Source organism: Myotis brandtii, unplaced genomic scaffold (assembly GCF_000412655.1).
Source record: "Myotis brandtii unplaced genomic scaffold, ASM41265v1 scaffold74, whole genome shotgun sequence".
NCBI classification, from domain to species: Eukaryota; Metazoa; Chordata; class Mammalia; order Chiroptera; family Vespertilionidae; genus Myotis; species Myotis brandtii.
In genome coordinates, this window is record NW_005370944.1 from 290,184 (window position 1) to 305,978 (window position 15,795).

General features: G+C 38.3%; 1 protein-coding gene across 5 annotated transcripts in view; it reads left to right on the plus strand.

Moving 5' to 3' along the window:
- Positions 1-15,795, plus strand: part of SIN3A (SIN3 transcription regulator family member A) — a 79,409-nt gene that overhangs the window by 4,731 nt on the left and 58,883 nt on the right. Inside the window, exon 1 of one of the 5 annotated variants that reach the window (XM_014530457.1) lies at positions 1,704-1,726. The exons of the other annotated variants lie outside the window; for them this stretch is intronic. The gene's annotated coding sequence lies outside the window, so the exon portion shown is untranslated. Of the gene's footprint in view, positions 1-1,703; positions 1,727-15,795 lie in introns of those variants that run through there. 5 annotated transcript variants of the gene reach the window in all.

The window sequence follows — 15,795 nt, forward strand, 5'->3', positions numbered from 1 at the left end:
CCTCCTGGGCACGCGAAGCCGGGCTCGGAGGATCCCGCTGTCTGGAGTCGCGCCGCCCCTTCCTCTCCGACCCGAGCGGTGGCGGTGTCATGAACTGTTCTAGTGTTCTGCGGTGCCTGTTGCATGGGGCACGAGGGTCCCGTGCTGGAGCTGTTGTCTCTGTCTTGGTCCTTGCAATGAGGATGGCACCGCACATCTTGGAGAATGGGAGCGTGGTCGTCACCACTCTCCTCTTGGTTGTACTTTGGAGGATGAGGTTTTTTGGTTGAAGTCTGCGGTCGAACTCTGCTCGTGCTGTGATCATAGTTGGGGGAAGGACAGAGAGAATTGTCAGACACTAGAAATGTAGCCGGGGACAGCCTTTTTCTGTAGTTCCCTTGATGTTCAGTTACCGTGGTTATACGGGGCCGGCTTTCCTTTGAGCCAATGGGGTGATGGGTATAGTTAGTTAGACTTAGCCACTGTTTCGGTGCCTTAGGACTTCAAACACAGCCATGAAAAGGCTGTGGAAGCTCCTGCTCTTCATAAGGCTCAGATTTCGAAAAGGAAGGGTTAGATTTACATTTGATATTAAAATGATCTGTTTATAAAAGATGGTGGTTTATTTAAAAACTCATATTTTGCATATAATACTTTGGTTTCTTCAACCCTTAAATTTGTTAATGCATTCTTTGTACAGGTGGTTCTTCTGCTTAATTTTACAAAGAAATGAGTTGCAATTTAAGTAACAATAGGTGTTCTTGAAAAGTTTGGTTTTATGTTAGAACATCTAGACCAATTTTTGTTTGTAGTTTATAAAATATATGTTCATGCCCCGTTTTATTACAGAAAGAAGGGTGAAGTCGAGGACTAGTGCAGAGTTGTTTGTGACATGTAGCATTGCCCCTACAATGTGAGTTGGGGATTTGCCTTAGGACACTTCAGGTTTAATAAACCATTTCAGTTGAGATTTTGCTCTGACATGATGCATTCTCTTTTCTTATGAGAAGTTAAGCGTTTTTGATAATTTTCATGAGAAAATAAACATTGAATGAATGTGGGTTTTGGTGTGTTTTTTTTAAATTTACTAACATCTGAGCAAGCCCTCTGGCTAATTGTCTGAACTGAAGTTAAATTCTGGATTTGTGCTTTGCTCAGTTAGGACTGAGAGCTTGGTGCCCTGGGCTAGACACGTGTGGAGAGAGTAAGCCCCACCTTCTCAGCTAACGAAATAGGAGTGGCAACAGTAGCTTTTTAGTTTGATTTAATGGTGGCCATAATATAATTGGTTTGGAGATGAAAACCTGGGTGTTTTTTCTGATACTATAAACTGACAAGATAGTGAAGTAGTGGAGAATTTACTACTCAGGATTGGTCAACACATGGTTGTTCCCACTATTTGCAATGCTGTGTGCTGGGAAATGGAAGACCTAATTCTTGCCTTTAGAGAATGTTGTTTATTGGTGTGGCAAGGTCACAAATCCCCACATAGGCATTAAGAATTCAAATAAGAGCCTTCACTGGTTTGGTTCAATGGATAGAGAGTCAGCACTTGGACTGAAGGGTCCCAGGTTCAATTCTGGTCAAGGGCAGGTTCCCTGGCCCTGGTCAGGGGGTGTGCCGGAGGCAACCAATCGATGTGTCTGTCTCACATCAATGTTTCTCTCTCCCTCTCCCTCTCCTTTCCACTCTCTCTAAAAGTCAATGGAAAAATATCCTCGGGTGAGAATTAACAACAACAAAAAAGGTAAGTAAGAACTTGGATGTAGTGTCCTAGGAAAGTTTTCATAAATGTTTCTTACGTATCCAAAAGTCACTATTATATATTATGTAGTTTGTCAGAATTAAAAATCTTAGATAGATTGGCATTTTGTAATTAAGAAGATAAGATTTGTACTTAAAGATTTTTTTTTTTTTAAGGAAGGAGGTGTATAGTAATTTGATAAAATTCCTGGCAAAGCATAGTCCTGTTTACATCTTCAGTGCAAGCAGACAGGATACTGGAGAACTGTGCAAAGCTGATGTTAATGGCTGTGAATTTTAGTTGGAATTGAAAGATGTTCACAGCATTCAGTAATTTAGTGCAGTGCCGTAAAAGGTTTCATTAATTCCCCAACCAAGAGTTTAAGTTACTTTCTGTAGTTCTTGCAAAAATGACAGTTACATGCTTTTTCTAACTGCACATCTGCCTCCTTGAATAATAATAAGAATTCAACATTTATGAAGCCCTTACTATGTCCCAGACACTGAGTTAGGCACTATACATTTATTAACCCATTTAATCTTCATGGTAACCCTATATAGTGAGTACTATGGAATCCATGTTGTAAAGATGAGTAACACAGTGAGGTTAGACATATAATAAGTGGTCAAGGCAGGATCTGGATCCAGGCATTCTGTTTCCAGAGTTCATGCTCTTTATACTTCAGCTGCCTCTGGTCTAAGGATAGTAAACAGAAGGAACAGTGTGCTTTTTTTTTCTTTTTAATCCTCACACAAGGATATGTTTATTTTTTTTTTCTTGGATATGTTTATTAATTTTAGAGCGAGGACGGGAAGGAGGGAAGTGGGCAGAGAAACATTGATGCGAGAGAAACATTAATAGGTTACCTTCTTTATGTGCCCCAACTGGGGACCAAGCCCACAACCTAGGTATGCGCCCTGACAGGGAATCAAACCCGTGCGTGACGTTTTGGTGTACAGGGAAGATGTTCCAACCAACTGGGCCACCCTGGCCAGGGCATCTTAACCATTTTTAAGTGTACAGTTTAGTAGCAGTAAGTACATTCACATTGTTAACCATCACCACCATCCATTTCCAGAACTTTTTCATTTTCTCAAATTCTATGCCCATTAAACAATAACATAAATCTCCCCCCACCCCCTGACAACCACTGTTGTACTTTCTCTCTGAATGTGACTACTCTTAAGTACATCATAGAAGTGGACTTATACAATATTTGTCAGTTGTGTCTGGCTTATTTCACTTAGAAAAATGTCTTCAAGGTTTATCTATGCGGTAGCATGTGTCAGAAATACCTTTTTTTAAAAAATTTTATTTTTTATTTTATTATTTTTTTTTTTTAGAGAGAAAAACATCAATGTGAGAAACATCGACTGGTTGCCTCCCATACATACCCCAACCCAAAATCTGGGCATATGCCCTGACCAGGAATCAAACCAGTGACCTTTCTTTTCTTTTTAAATTTTTAAAAAATAATTCTTCATTGTTGAAGTATTACATATGTCCCCTTTTTTCACCCCAAAACAGCGATCTTTTGGTGCACAGGACAAAGCTCAACTGACTGAGTCACATTGGCCAGAGCCAGAATTACCTTTTTGATGGTGAATAGTATTCTATTGTATGTATCTATATACCACATTTTGTTTATTCATGTATGGATGAACATTTGGGTTGTTTCCACCTTTTGGTTATTGTGAATAATGCCGCTGTGAACATGAGTGTATAAATGTCTATTCAAGTATCTGCTTTGAATTCTTTGGGGTAGATACCCAGAAGTGGAGTTACTGGATCATATGGCAATTTTATGTTTAATTTTTCAAGGACCCAGCAGTGTGTTTTTGAAAGCAGCTTTGAAGGGAAAGATTGGGGCTCAGATTCTAAAGGTGAATTGCGTCAACATTCATTTATTGACCATCTTCTTAAATACTTCTAGGCTGACACAGGAAGAATCTTAGTCCTATAGAAGTTTACATTGTTAGAAAAAAAGGCAACTATACGCGTTATGATTTTACTATATGTCATTGTAAGTTGAGGCTATAAGAGTCAAATACAAAGAGCTATAAGGAATTTGTAGTAAGAAGAGCCCACCTTTGGGTGGAAGGAGAGGGGTCAGTGAATAGGGTGGAGTCTAAAGTCTTAGATCCAGTTGAATTGAATGGTAACATGACTTTAGACATCTCTCACACAAAGTACGCTAGAGAATGCTTTGGAATGTTAGAAGGTATGGCATCGTATTGAAATTGGCAAGTGGATTGTAGTCTCTCTTCCAGAGTTTGTGAATCCTGTTCTCTTCAGTTTCAGACCTGATTGTTTCTAATATTGGAAGGTTAAGAATCACAATGAAGAAATTATGGAGTTGGCATATATGTTATTGCTATCATGTCAAGTTCAAGATAATATTGTTAATATGGTCAACTGTTATTTCTTAAATCTTCTTTCCCTTCACATGGGTTTATGTTTCTGCTAACAAATGAGTAGTAGCAGTAATAGCTTGGGGTTTTTATCTTTTTTTGATTGTTGTTGTTAGTTTAAGTAAATAATGCTGGATATTTGTTTTTTATTGAAGGTAAGGTCAAATAATGAAACCCATCTAATGCAGCATACTTGGGTAGTCTGTGAATCAGGGTTTTGCCATTATTAAATTAGATTATTTCCAAATATTTTGAGAAATTTTATTTTCCTGACATTTATAATAAAATTTTTAATTGATTCAGAGAGAGGGAGAAAGAGATAGAAACATCAATGATAAGAGAGAATCATTGATTGGCTGCCTCCTGCACACCCCACTGGGGATCAAGCCCGTAACCTGGGCATGTGCTTTTAGCCGGAATTGAAACTGGGACCCTTCAGTCTGCAGGCTGACGCTCTATCCACTGAGCGAAACCAGCTAGGCCCCCTACCCCTTTTTTCATATTTCCTCTTGGATATCTACTAGGCATCTTTGACTTTTCTCTTTCTTTTTTATGTGGTCAGTTGACAAACCTTATTTGCTCTATATTCAAAATACTATCCAGAATTTGACCACTCCTTCTACGCCCTAACTATAGCAGTGACTAATACCTCTAGGTTGGATTATTTTGTAGCACCTTAACTGTTCTCTGCTTTGTTATTGCCTCTCTTCAGTCTATTTTTAAAATTTTTATTTTTCAATCACAGTTTACATTCAATACTATTTTCTTCAGTTCGTTAACACAGCAATCCAAGTGATTCTTTTTAAAATGTTTTTTTTTTTTTTTTGGTTTGGTTGGTTTTTTTTTAGAGAGAGAGAAAGGGAGAGGGATAGAGAGAGATAGAAACACCGATGAGAGAGAAACATTATCGATTGGCTGCCTCCTGCACACCCCATATTGGGGTTCGAGCCTGCAACCCAGGCATGTGCCCTGACTGGGTATCCAACCAGTGATCTCTTTGGTTCCTGGGTTGACACTCAACCGTTGAGCCACACAGACTGGGCCCAAGTGATTCTTATAAAACCTAAATCAGACCTTGTGACTTTCCTGCTATAAATTCTCCAGTGGCTTCCCATTTCAGTCTGAGTCTTAAGTCAGAGTCCTTATTATGACTTAATGAGAACAAACATATGATATGTTCCCTTCCTATTACCCCCAACCCCATTACCTCTCTGATATCATTTTTTACTAGTCTCTCTCCCATTCTGCTGGAGCTACACAGTCTTTTTGTTATTCTTGGAAAATATCAAGCAAGTGTACATCAGGGTCATTGCATTTGCTGGCCCCACTAAATGCTTCCCCCACTGATTCCCACATGGCTAGCTCCTTAACTGCCTTTATTCAGGTTACCTTATCAGTGAGGTGTTCTTTGGTCACTCTTACATAATGTTTCAAAATCCTTCTGTGTTTTTCTTCTTCACACTTGTCCAATATTCCAAATGCGTTTTTTATTGTCTTATTTATTGTCTGTTTCTCTCACTAAAATGTAAACTTCATGAGGGAAGAAGGTTTTTTTTTGTTTACTGCTATAGCTCCAGCTTTTGGAACAATGCCTGACCCCATAGTATGTGCTCAATAAATATTATAGTATGCATGAAAGATTGGTTTCCACCACAGACAAGGCAGTATGCAGAGCACAGTGGAGGATGTAAAGATGGTGAAAGGTATGTGTATGTACCCATGTCTGTGTAGGGGCAAAAATATAACTAATAGGATAAAGGCAGTATGAAGTGAGTGACACATCTGCCTGGCCTCTTAAGAACCTTCTTAAGTCCTGTTTTTTATAATGCTTTTTTTTATAGCTTTAGCCAGTATATTTTCTGTTACACTTAGTCTTTTATGTCATTCTCAATTAATTTATAGAAACCTTGTCACACAAACTAAATGTTAATGTCTTTGAGAATAGGGATACACTATGATTTGCTTCTTTTATAATCCCTTATGATTGTCACTTAAATATTTTTTAACTTTACATTTTGAAATAATTTTAGACTTCAAAAAAAATTGCAAAGATAATACAAAGAATTTCTATGTAACCTTCACCCAGATTTCTCAAATGCATCTTACAAAACTGTAGTATACTGATCTAAATCAGGAAGTTAACCTTGATACAATTAGTACCTTTTAAATTGAGCTAAATAGTTTTCTGTTCATTTTCTACCTATAATATCAGCGTCAGTTGGACCCAGTTTTAGTTTTGAGTTTCTTTTTGAGCAGTACTACTTTTTTTATTGAAGGTATTTAAAAGAACAAAGAGAAAGTTGACTTCTTTTTTAATGTAAAAAACTCATTTTAGTTATCATTTATACATCTGAGCTATATTATGGGATCTTAATGATCTTAGTTTTCCTATATCTTAACATTTTGGTATATCATCATTTCTCATCATTATTCCCAACTATGCTAAAAAGACTAAAATAATAAGAAAAATGGAAGAATGATAGAATTGCCTATAAGGATGATACAGTAGTAAAATAAATCATAACTATTATACCTCAGTTTTCTTACTGCTTTTTACCCAAAGCATTACAGCATCTTTCAAGAAAGTATAAAAGAAGTTGGGGTGTAACATCTTAAACATTATATAGGATGTTAACCTTTGGGGAATCTGGTGAAGGGTATATGATAATTCTTATTACTACTGTAACTTTTTAAAGCTTTCATTGAACATAATTGATAATCCATAATTTTTCATTTTCCTCCTATAATGGCAAAGAGAGGAAAACTAACAGGAAGACATTTCACAATTATTAGAGGAACTAATAGACACTACAGACTGTAATGATGATGATAGAGTGATTGTATAAGCTAAGTCACAAACTGAGTCTTTAGATAAGGATATCTGAGATTAATTTCCTCAAACTGAAGAATTTATGAGTCAACAATATATTTCTGAGAAGAAAAAAAAGAAGAATGGCGTCTTCATATTTCTTCATGAATGACTCATCTAGGTAGTCATTCAACAGGAAGAACTTCAGAATGCAGTATTTTCAACAAAAAGCAAAACCATTTCAATTTGTTAAAAGGATTGCAATAGTATTCTTTCATCTTTTAAGGTGTTTGTGTACCAAAACTTAACTTGGTATGGTTTTAAGTGGACATAGGTGTGTGTACAGAGGTCATTGGAAGGGAACATAACGTAGAAATGAAAAAAAAAATCATTGGATTGATTGTTTGAATTGGTATTGTCTAAAACAAAACGCTTGCAGTGTGAAGATGATGATTGTCCTCATTTTAACCAAATTAAGAACCGAGTTTTTAATATATTTTTTTTGATTGATGCAAAGGCAAAGGAAAAAAAATAGTCCCAAAAGTGATGGTAAGCTAGAACTTTATACTTTCAACAATAAAGAATTACTTAACAAATTAAAAAAAGAAGAGGTGTTCTTTTAGAGATGTTCTGAAATTTGGAATAAAAATTTACAGAATGGCATCACAGTTGATGACTAGTCAGTTGCATTTTAATGGATATTGCCTATTTGGGGTGTTTATATCTTCAAAACCAGGAGAACATGGAATAAGAATTTGCTGTTTAAATTCTTACTAAATTTTTGTGGGTTTTTTATTATTAATTTTAGAGAGAGAAGAAGGGGGGAGGGAGGAGGAGAGAGAGCTAGAGATAGACATTGATTTGTTCCACTCATTTGTTCATTCATTGGTTGATTCTTATATGTGTCCTGACCTGGAATCAACTGGCAACCTTGGCGTAGTGGGACAATGCTCTAACCAAATGAGCTACCTGGCCAGGGCTTACTAAAGTTTAATGAAATTTTTTCACCCAAATGGTAAGTGAGAATGATGTTTTTAACCTGTCATAAAGAAAGCAGTGATATCTTTTACACAACCAAGATGGTTGTCCTCAGCCATCTTGGTAAAAATTTTCACACCGCGGTATTAAATAATCCCACCAAAGCTCACAAAAGGTATATGCCAAGGAGTTATCATTATATTAGATGAGGTTTCTCAACCTTGGCACTATTAATACTTTGGGCTGAATAATTTTTATTTATTTATTTTATTTTTTTACAGAGAGGAAGGGAGAGGTATAGAGAGTTAGAAACATTGATGAGAGAGAAACATCGATCAGCTGCCTCCTGCACACCTCCTACTGGGAATATGCCTGCAACCAAGGTACATGCCCTTGACCAGACTCGAACCTGGGACCTTTCAGTCTGCAGGCTGATGCTCTATCCACTGAGCCAAACCAGTCAGGGCAGGCTGAATAATTCTTTATAGGGAGCTGTCATCTGAGTTGTAGGATGTTGGCAAATCCCTGGTCTTTATTCATGAAATGCCAGTAGCACCCCTCTTTCCCCAAATGTGACAACCAAAAATGTCTTCTTACATTGCCAAGTGTGCCTTGGAGCAGAAATCTCCCCTGGTTGAGGACCATTTCATTAGAAGGATATAAAACTGAGTTCAGGGCAAGCCTGGGTGTTAGGTCTTGTGGTGTTTTAAGAAGAATGGGTTACTTTTGTTGTAGCATGGGAAATGTAGATATACTGCCCTTTTTATTTGTTCTGGAATATTTTTCATATTCTAGCAGAGTTAAGTCCAGAAGTGAAGTTTTAGATAGGTTTTGAAGTAGACTGTGATGGGCAGTTGCACTGGGTTGAAGTAATTATATTCACTTAATGCTTTGATAAAATGTCCTTAGCTTTTGAAGGGAAACTGTTCTTTTTTTAATTTGTTAAGTAATTCTTTATTGTTGAAAGTATTACATATGTCCCCTTTGCCCCCCATTGACCCCTTCCATCCATCGTCCGCCCCCCGCCCTCACCACCCCATTGTGTCTGTGGGTTATGCCTATATGCATATAAGGTCTTTGGCTGATTACCTCCCACCCCCCACTCCCCCATCTTCCCTCTGAGATTCTGCACTCTCTTCCCTGTTTCCATGTCTCTGGATCCACTCTGTTCATCAGTTTATTTTGTTACTTAGATTCCACATGTGAGTGAGATCATGTGATGTTTTTCTCTGGCTGACTTATTGCACTTAGCACAATACTCTCCAGTTCCCTCCATGCTGTCTCAAAGGGTAAGAGGTTCTTCTTTTTTACTGCTGCATAGTATTCCATGGTATAAATGTACCACAGCTTTTTTATCCACTCATCTACTGATGGGCACTTGGGCTGTTTCCAGATCTTAGCTATTGTAAATTGTGCTGCTATGAACATGGTACACACATTCTTTCTGATTGGTGTTTTGGGTTTCTTAGGATATAGTCCTAGAAGTGAGATCACTGGGTCAAAATGCAGTTCCATATTTAATTTTTTTGAGGAAACCATACTGTTTCCCATAATGGCTGCATCAGTCTGCATTCCCACCAGCAGTGTACTAGGGTTCCCTTTTCTTCACATCCTCGCCGGCTTGTCATTTGTTGATTTGTTGATGGTAGCCATTCTGACAGGTGTGAGGTGATACCTCATTGTCGTTTTAATTTGCATCTCTCTGATGATCAGTGACTTTGAGCATTTTTTTTCATGTCTCTTGGCCAGAAAAGATAAAATTCTTTAAAGTTGGATTTTTCCATTTGGATTTTAAGGATCATGGAAAAATATCTGTGTTTCTAGGAGGGAGACACTTTATTGTGGTTAAAGACATTGTAGGTTGTAGAACTAGAAAATCAGTTTTTATTTTTCTTATTCTGAAAAAGTTAGCTTTTACCTCTTCCCTTCTAACATTTGACTGAAATCTGTCACATTTGCTTCCAAGTTCAACCCCATTCCAGACGTCTCCTCTGCAGTGTTAAGAATTACCCTTCTCTGCTTGCTTAACGTGGGCATTATGATTCTTTTGCATGATGACTTTGAAGCTGTTCCCACTTTATATTATCACATGTGGCAGGGTGATATATTATCACACTTGCCAGGTGATTTTTTAGTGTTCTGCTGACATTGTTGTTCACATAAATCTTTTTCACTAGTTTCCATCCCTCAAAATCACTCAAAGTGCTTTTTAAAAAAAATTGTCTTCATAGATGAGCTCTGATAACAGTGGAAGCTCCAAATCTGAAACAGTTGGAGATCACAGTGGCACATGAAAATCATTTCAGCTGACATTCAAATACTTTACAATCTGGAATTACACTGTACCTCTCTGTAAGCAGGATAGCAAGCAGAATACTATAGTCTGTCCGATATTTTTACTCCAGATTGGTTATGTATTCTAAGGAGAGTCTAGCCTCTTGCTCCTTTTTTATTATTTTTTTTAATTTTTAAATATTTAGTGTTGAAACTGTTACATTTGTCCTCTTTTTCCCCCCATTCACCCCTTCTACTCCACCCCCGTCCCTGCCCCAGGCCTTCACCACCCTGTTGTCTGTGTCCATGGGATATATATATATATATCTCTATATATAAAAGGCTAATATGCTAAGTGTCGACCATCCAACCAGTCACTATGATGTGCACTGACCACCAGGGGGCAGACGCTCAACACAGGAGCTGCCATGATGCGCAGAGAAATGGCACCGCAAACCTGGTGCCCACAAGCAACACTTGGCTTCCCACAAGAGGGACAGGCCCCGACACCCCACCAAATCGCAGGTCTGTTCTCTATCTATAAAAGGCTAAGTTCACTCGTGCATGCACGATACATATAAAGCTCTCACTGGTGCCATTGCATGCGTGTATTTCGATCTGTCATTGTCGATCGTGAATTTGGTTGACACTTCTATTATAGAGAAAGGGCGAATAGTGATATTAAACTACTACTTCTAATTAATTTCCTTTCAATGTGCATGAATTCGTGCACTGAAACCAGCAGTTCGACATCCCCCAAGGGGTCCCTGATTGTGAGAGGGCGCAGGCCAGGCCGAGGGACCCCACCAGTGCACAAATCTGTGCACCTGGCCTCTAGTATGCATATAAGATCTTTGGTTAATCTCTTCCTGCTGTCCTCCCTCCCCATCCCTCTGAGATTCATCAGTCTGTTCCATGTTTCTATGCCTGTGGTTTCCACTCCTGCATTGAGTGTCTTCCCCCTGATGGTTAGTGTTTGTCATCGCTACCAGCTGGTTGGTCGCTTAGGCATACACACACACACACAAGTGTTTTGGTTGATCACTTCCCAACCACCCACCCTACCCCGCCTTCCCTCTGAGGTTCTGCAGTCTGTTCTATGCTGTGTCTCTGGATCTATTTTGTTCATCAGTTTATTTTGTTCAGTAGTTTCTGCATATGAGTGAGATCATGTGATACTTGTCTTTCTCTGACTGGCTTATTTTGCTTAGCATAATACTACCCATGCGGTCTCAAAGGGTAAGAGATCCTTTTTTACTGCTGCATAGTATTCTGTGGTATAATTGTACCACATCTTTTTTATCCACTCATCTGCTGGTGGGCATTTGGGCTGTTTCCATATCTTAGCTATTGTAAATTATGCTGTTATGAACATAGATGTGCATACATTCTTTCTGCTTGGTATTTTGGATTTCTTAGGATATATTACTAATAATATATCCCTATTTTTGCACACACATATATGCATACAATAAAATGAAAGCAATTTATAAGCTATTGATTTTGCTGTATTGTCTCAGTTTGCCCAAAGTGATTATTCTTTGGAAGATAGAAGGCAAAATTGTCTGTAGATAACATAGCTTGAGTAAGCAGTATTTTTTTGACCACACGAGTTTAAAGGGCCCTTTTGAATAGCCTCTTCCTCCTTTAGCCAGCTATGTGACCTTAATTTCTTTTGATTGTCAGTTTCCCTCTAAATAGGAGGTTCTGGGTGTGCCCCATCCAACAGGACTGTTGTGAGGAGCATATCAACTGATTCGAGTCATGTCAGCATTGTTGTTTTGGGCAGAAAGTCTGTCCTGTTCAGTGCTAGAGTCCCAACACCAAGCACAGGGCCTGCATATGTAGACACTGGAATTATACAGGGTGGGGCGAAAAATAGGTTTACAGTTGTTTATATAGAAAATAATATAATAATTAATAAATAATATAAGAATAAGAATTAACTCCGTGTTTTATGTATTCACAACATAAACCTACTTTTTGCTCTACCCTGTATGTCGGATAGATGAATTAGCAAAGATTGTAAATAACTATCACTATAAGTCTATTGTTACTGTAATATTTTAATTTCATCCTCTTTACCACATGCCCAAATTCATCTCTAATTTTCAAGATATAACTAAACGTTCAGTGTTTCCCAATGTACACATTGCCACTCCTTTCCAAATTTATAGTACTTATTTGTACCATGCATAAACTGATTTGTATTGTTAGCTTTTTTGCCATTATTTAAAGAAAATTTTCAAATACACAGCAAATTGATAAGAATTTTATAGTGGACACCCATGTAAGCTACCACCTAGATTTTACCATACCATTTTTACAGTATTTGCTTTATCATATATCCATCTATCCATCCCTCCATCTATTAATTTAAACTAACTTATTGATGTCTTTGAAAGTAAATTTCATGCATTATTGTATGCTTTCACCTGAGTATGTGATCATGCATATCTTTATGTAGAGTTCATTATTTATAGCTTTTTCCTTTTGATGCAGTATTTACATATAATGAAATGCACAGTTCTTAAGAGTACATTGTGTTGTGTTGAGATCACCCTGTATATATTCTGTAGCTTGTTCTTTTCACTAATAATATGTGTTAGAGTGCTTTCCTTGTAGATGAACCCTAATCTTTCTAATTGCTACATAGTTATCCTCTATTTAGCTACTAGAGGCCCAGTGCTCTGGTAGGGTCCCTAGCAGCTGGCTGTTGGCCGGGGCCTCTCTCCTGCCCCTTGGTTGAACTCTCAGACAATTCCAATTGAGGGGACAATTTGTATACTATGCTTTTATTATATAGGAGGATTGATAGGCATTTACATTTTTTCATACTTTACTGTAATAAATATACTTGGCATATGTGTAGGATAGAGACCTAGAAGTTGTATGGCTGGGTTAAAGGTTTGCACATTTTAAATTTAATTTACAAAATTTAATATATGCCTGCAAGCCAACAACCAAATTGTACCAATTAAAACTTCAGCAAATACCTACACACTCACCCACACTGAACATCATTGTTCTCTTTAGCCAGTTCCTTTGGGGTATCATTTTGCTTTATATTTCTTTGATTACTAGTGAGGCTGTGTAGTGTATTCCCAACTAGTTTTTAAGCTTTTATAGGGCAAGAGCCAAGATCATCTACCACCTTCACATCTCCTCACTGAATATTTGCTAATTGAATGAATGAATGCTGCCAAAGCATTCCTGCTTTATTGGGTTGAGTCTGAAGAAGGATGAATGAGCTAAGTGTGTGAGAGGTTAAAGAAAGCTAAAGTTGCCCTAACTGGTTTGGCTCAGTGAATAAAGTGTCGGCCTGCTGACTGAAGGGTCCCAAGTTCATTTCCAGTCAAGGGCATGTACCTTGGTTGCGAACACATCCCCAGTAGGGGGTGTGCAGGCGGCAGCTGATCGATGTTTCTCTCTCTCTATCCCTCTCCCTTCCTCTCTGTAAAAAAAATCAATAAAATATATTTAAAAAAAGAAAAGAAAGCTAAAGTTGCTTTGAGCAAATGTGCCTTGACTAAGTGAAAGGTGACTCTTCCTTCTTCGTTTTATTTTTCTGTTATAGGTAGGTTAAAAATCCAGGCTCTGGAGGCATATTTCATGGATTCATATCTCAGCTTTGCCTGTTAGCTGTGCAACCTTGGGCAGTTCACTTAATCTTTGTATTTCAGTTTCCTCATTTATAAACTAGAGAATAACAGAACCTTGTAATGGGATTAAATTAATATTTGGTAATTGTGTAGAATGGTGCTTGGCACTCTATATGCTAACTATTGTTATGTTAGCTATTATGTTACAGTGTTTGAGTGTGATGTGTTAGTACTTTGGGGAATGCAGACAAATTTGAAAAGGATGGATGCTACCTTGAAGAAGCTTATAGACTTGAGGCTTGTTTAGGTAATGGGAAGACATTTGACAGGACTAGACCATAGTGTGGGGACTGGAAAGAGATAATTAGTAATTAAATTACCCTCCAGTCAGTAAGGAAGAATTTTATAGGCAAAAGTAAGGAATTTGTATTGTTAAGTGATGGAAAGCAAGTGATGAATTTGCAACTGGATTGGACTTGCATTTGGGGGTTGACCAATTTGAAAACAGCCTAGAGCAGCCGTGGGCAAACTACGGCACGCGGGCCGGATCGACCCGTTTGAAATGAATAAAACTAAAAAAAAAAAAAAGACTGTACCCGTTTATGTAATGATGTTTACTTTGAATTTATATTAGTTCACACAAACACTCCATCCATGCTTTTGTTCCGGCCCTCCGGTCCAGTTTAAGAACCCATTGTGGCCCTCGAGTCAAAAAGTTTGCCCACCCCTGGCCTAGAGAGTGGACTAGACTGGAGAGAGACTGGAGGGTGTTGGCAACAATTGAGATAAGGGATGATGAGGTCCTGAAATCAAGGAGTGGCTGTATGATTAGAAAAGAAGCAATTTATTTGAGAACCGTTCAGGAAATAGAATTAGGAGTGGTGATTGTTAAAGGAGTGAAGTATGGTTCAGAGGCAAACTACGGCACGTATTTTCAGTATTACGGAGATGGTCTGGAAGGCAAAACACTTTAGAGGTGAATAAAATTAAAATACTTTATAAAAATCACAATCTACTTATATAAAAACCATGGGTGTAACATCACATCCAGAAGCGCAACCAAGCAGAAGGAAGTCAGTCCTGCAGGGGTTGTCTTGGAAACCACTGCGCCCTCCCCCAGCTGTTTCCCTGAGGGCGAGGTTTCAGGCAGGAACCCTCCCTCGGAGCAGAGCATGGAAGTACTGAGTCCGGCCTTCAAACCAGACCCCGACAGTAGGGAGGAGGCAGCCCCATTCCTCACAGAATCTGCTGTTGGATAGCTTGCTGTCAGTGGCCTGCCAGCCAGGAATCCCATTCACCTGCACCCCAGACCCTGACAGGAGGAAGGAGGGAGCCCCATTCCTCACGGAATCCACAGGTGGCCAGCTTGCTGTCAGGGGCCTGCCAGCTAGGAATCCTATTCACCTGCATATCTGTATAAAGTTTTAATGCATTACATTAGAGATCGTGGTGGTCCTGTTTTACCCACAGCGTCTACAGGAATTGCTGCAAATTTACTTCTCAGTGGAAGCACCTTTCATTCCCAATATAAATTACCGATTCCATTAAATGAAACTTCAATTTCTAGACTCAATATAAAGAGTGAAGTTGCTAAAACTATTAAAAAGGCCCAACTTCTCATTATTGATGAATGCAGTCATGCTATAAGCGCCATTGACAGATTACTAAGAGAAATTTGAATGTTGTATTTGGTGGGAAAGCTCTCCTTCTTGGAGGAGATTTTCAACAATGTCTCAGTATTGTACCGCATGCTATGCGATCAGTCATAGTACAAATGAGTTTAAAGTACTGCAATGTTTGGGGATGTTTCGGAAAGTTGTCTCTTACAACATATATGAGATCAGAGGATTCTGCTTATAGTGGATGGTTAGTAAAACTTGGAGATGGCAAACTTGATAGCAGTTTTCATTTAGGAATGGATATTATTGAAATCCCCTGTGAAATGATTTGTAATGGATCTATTATAAAAGCTACCTTTGGAAATACTATATCTATAGA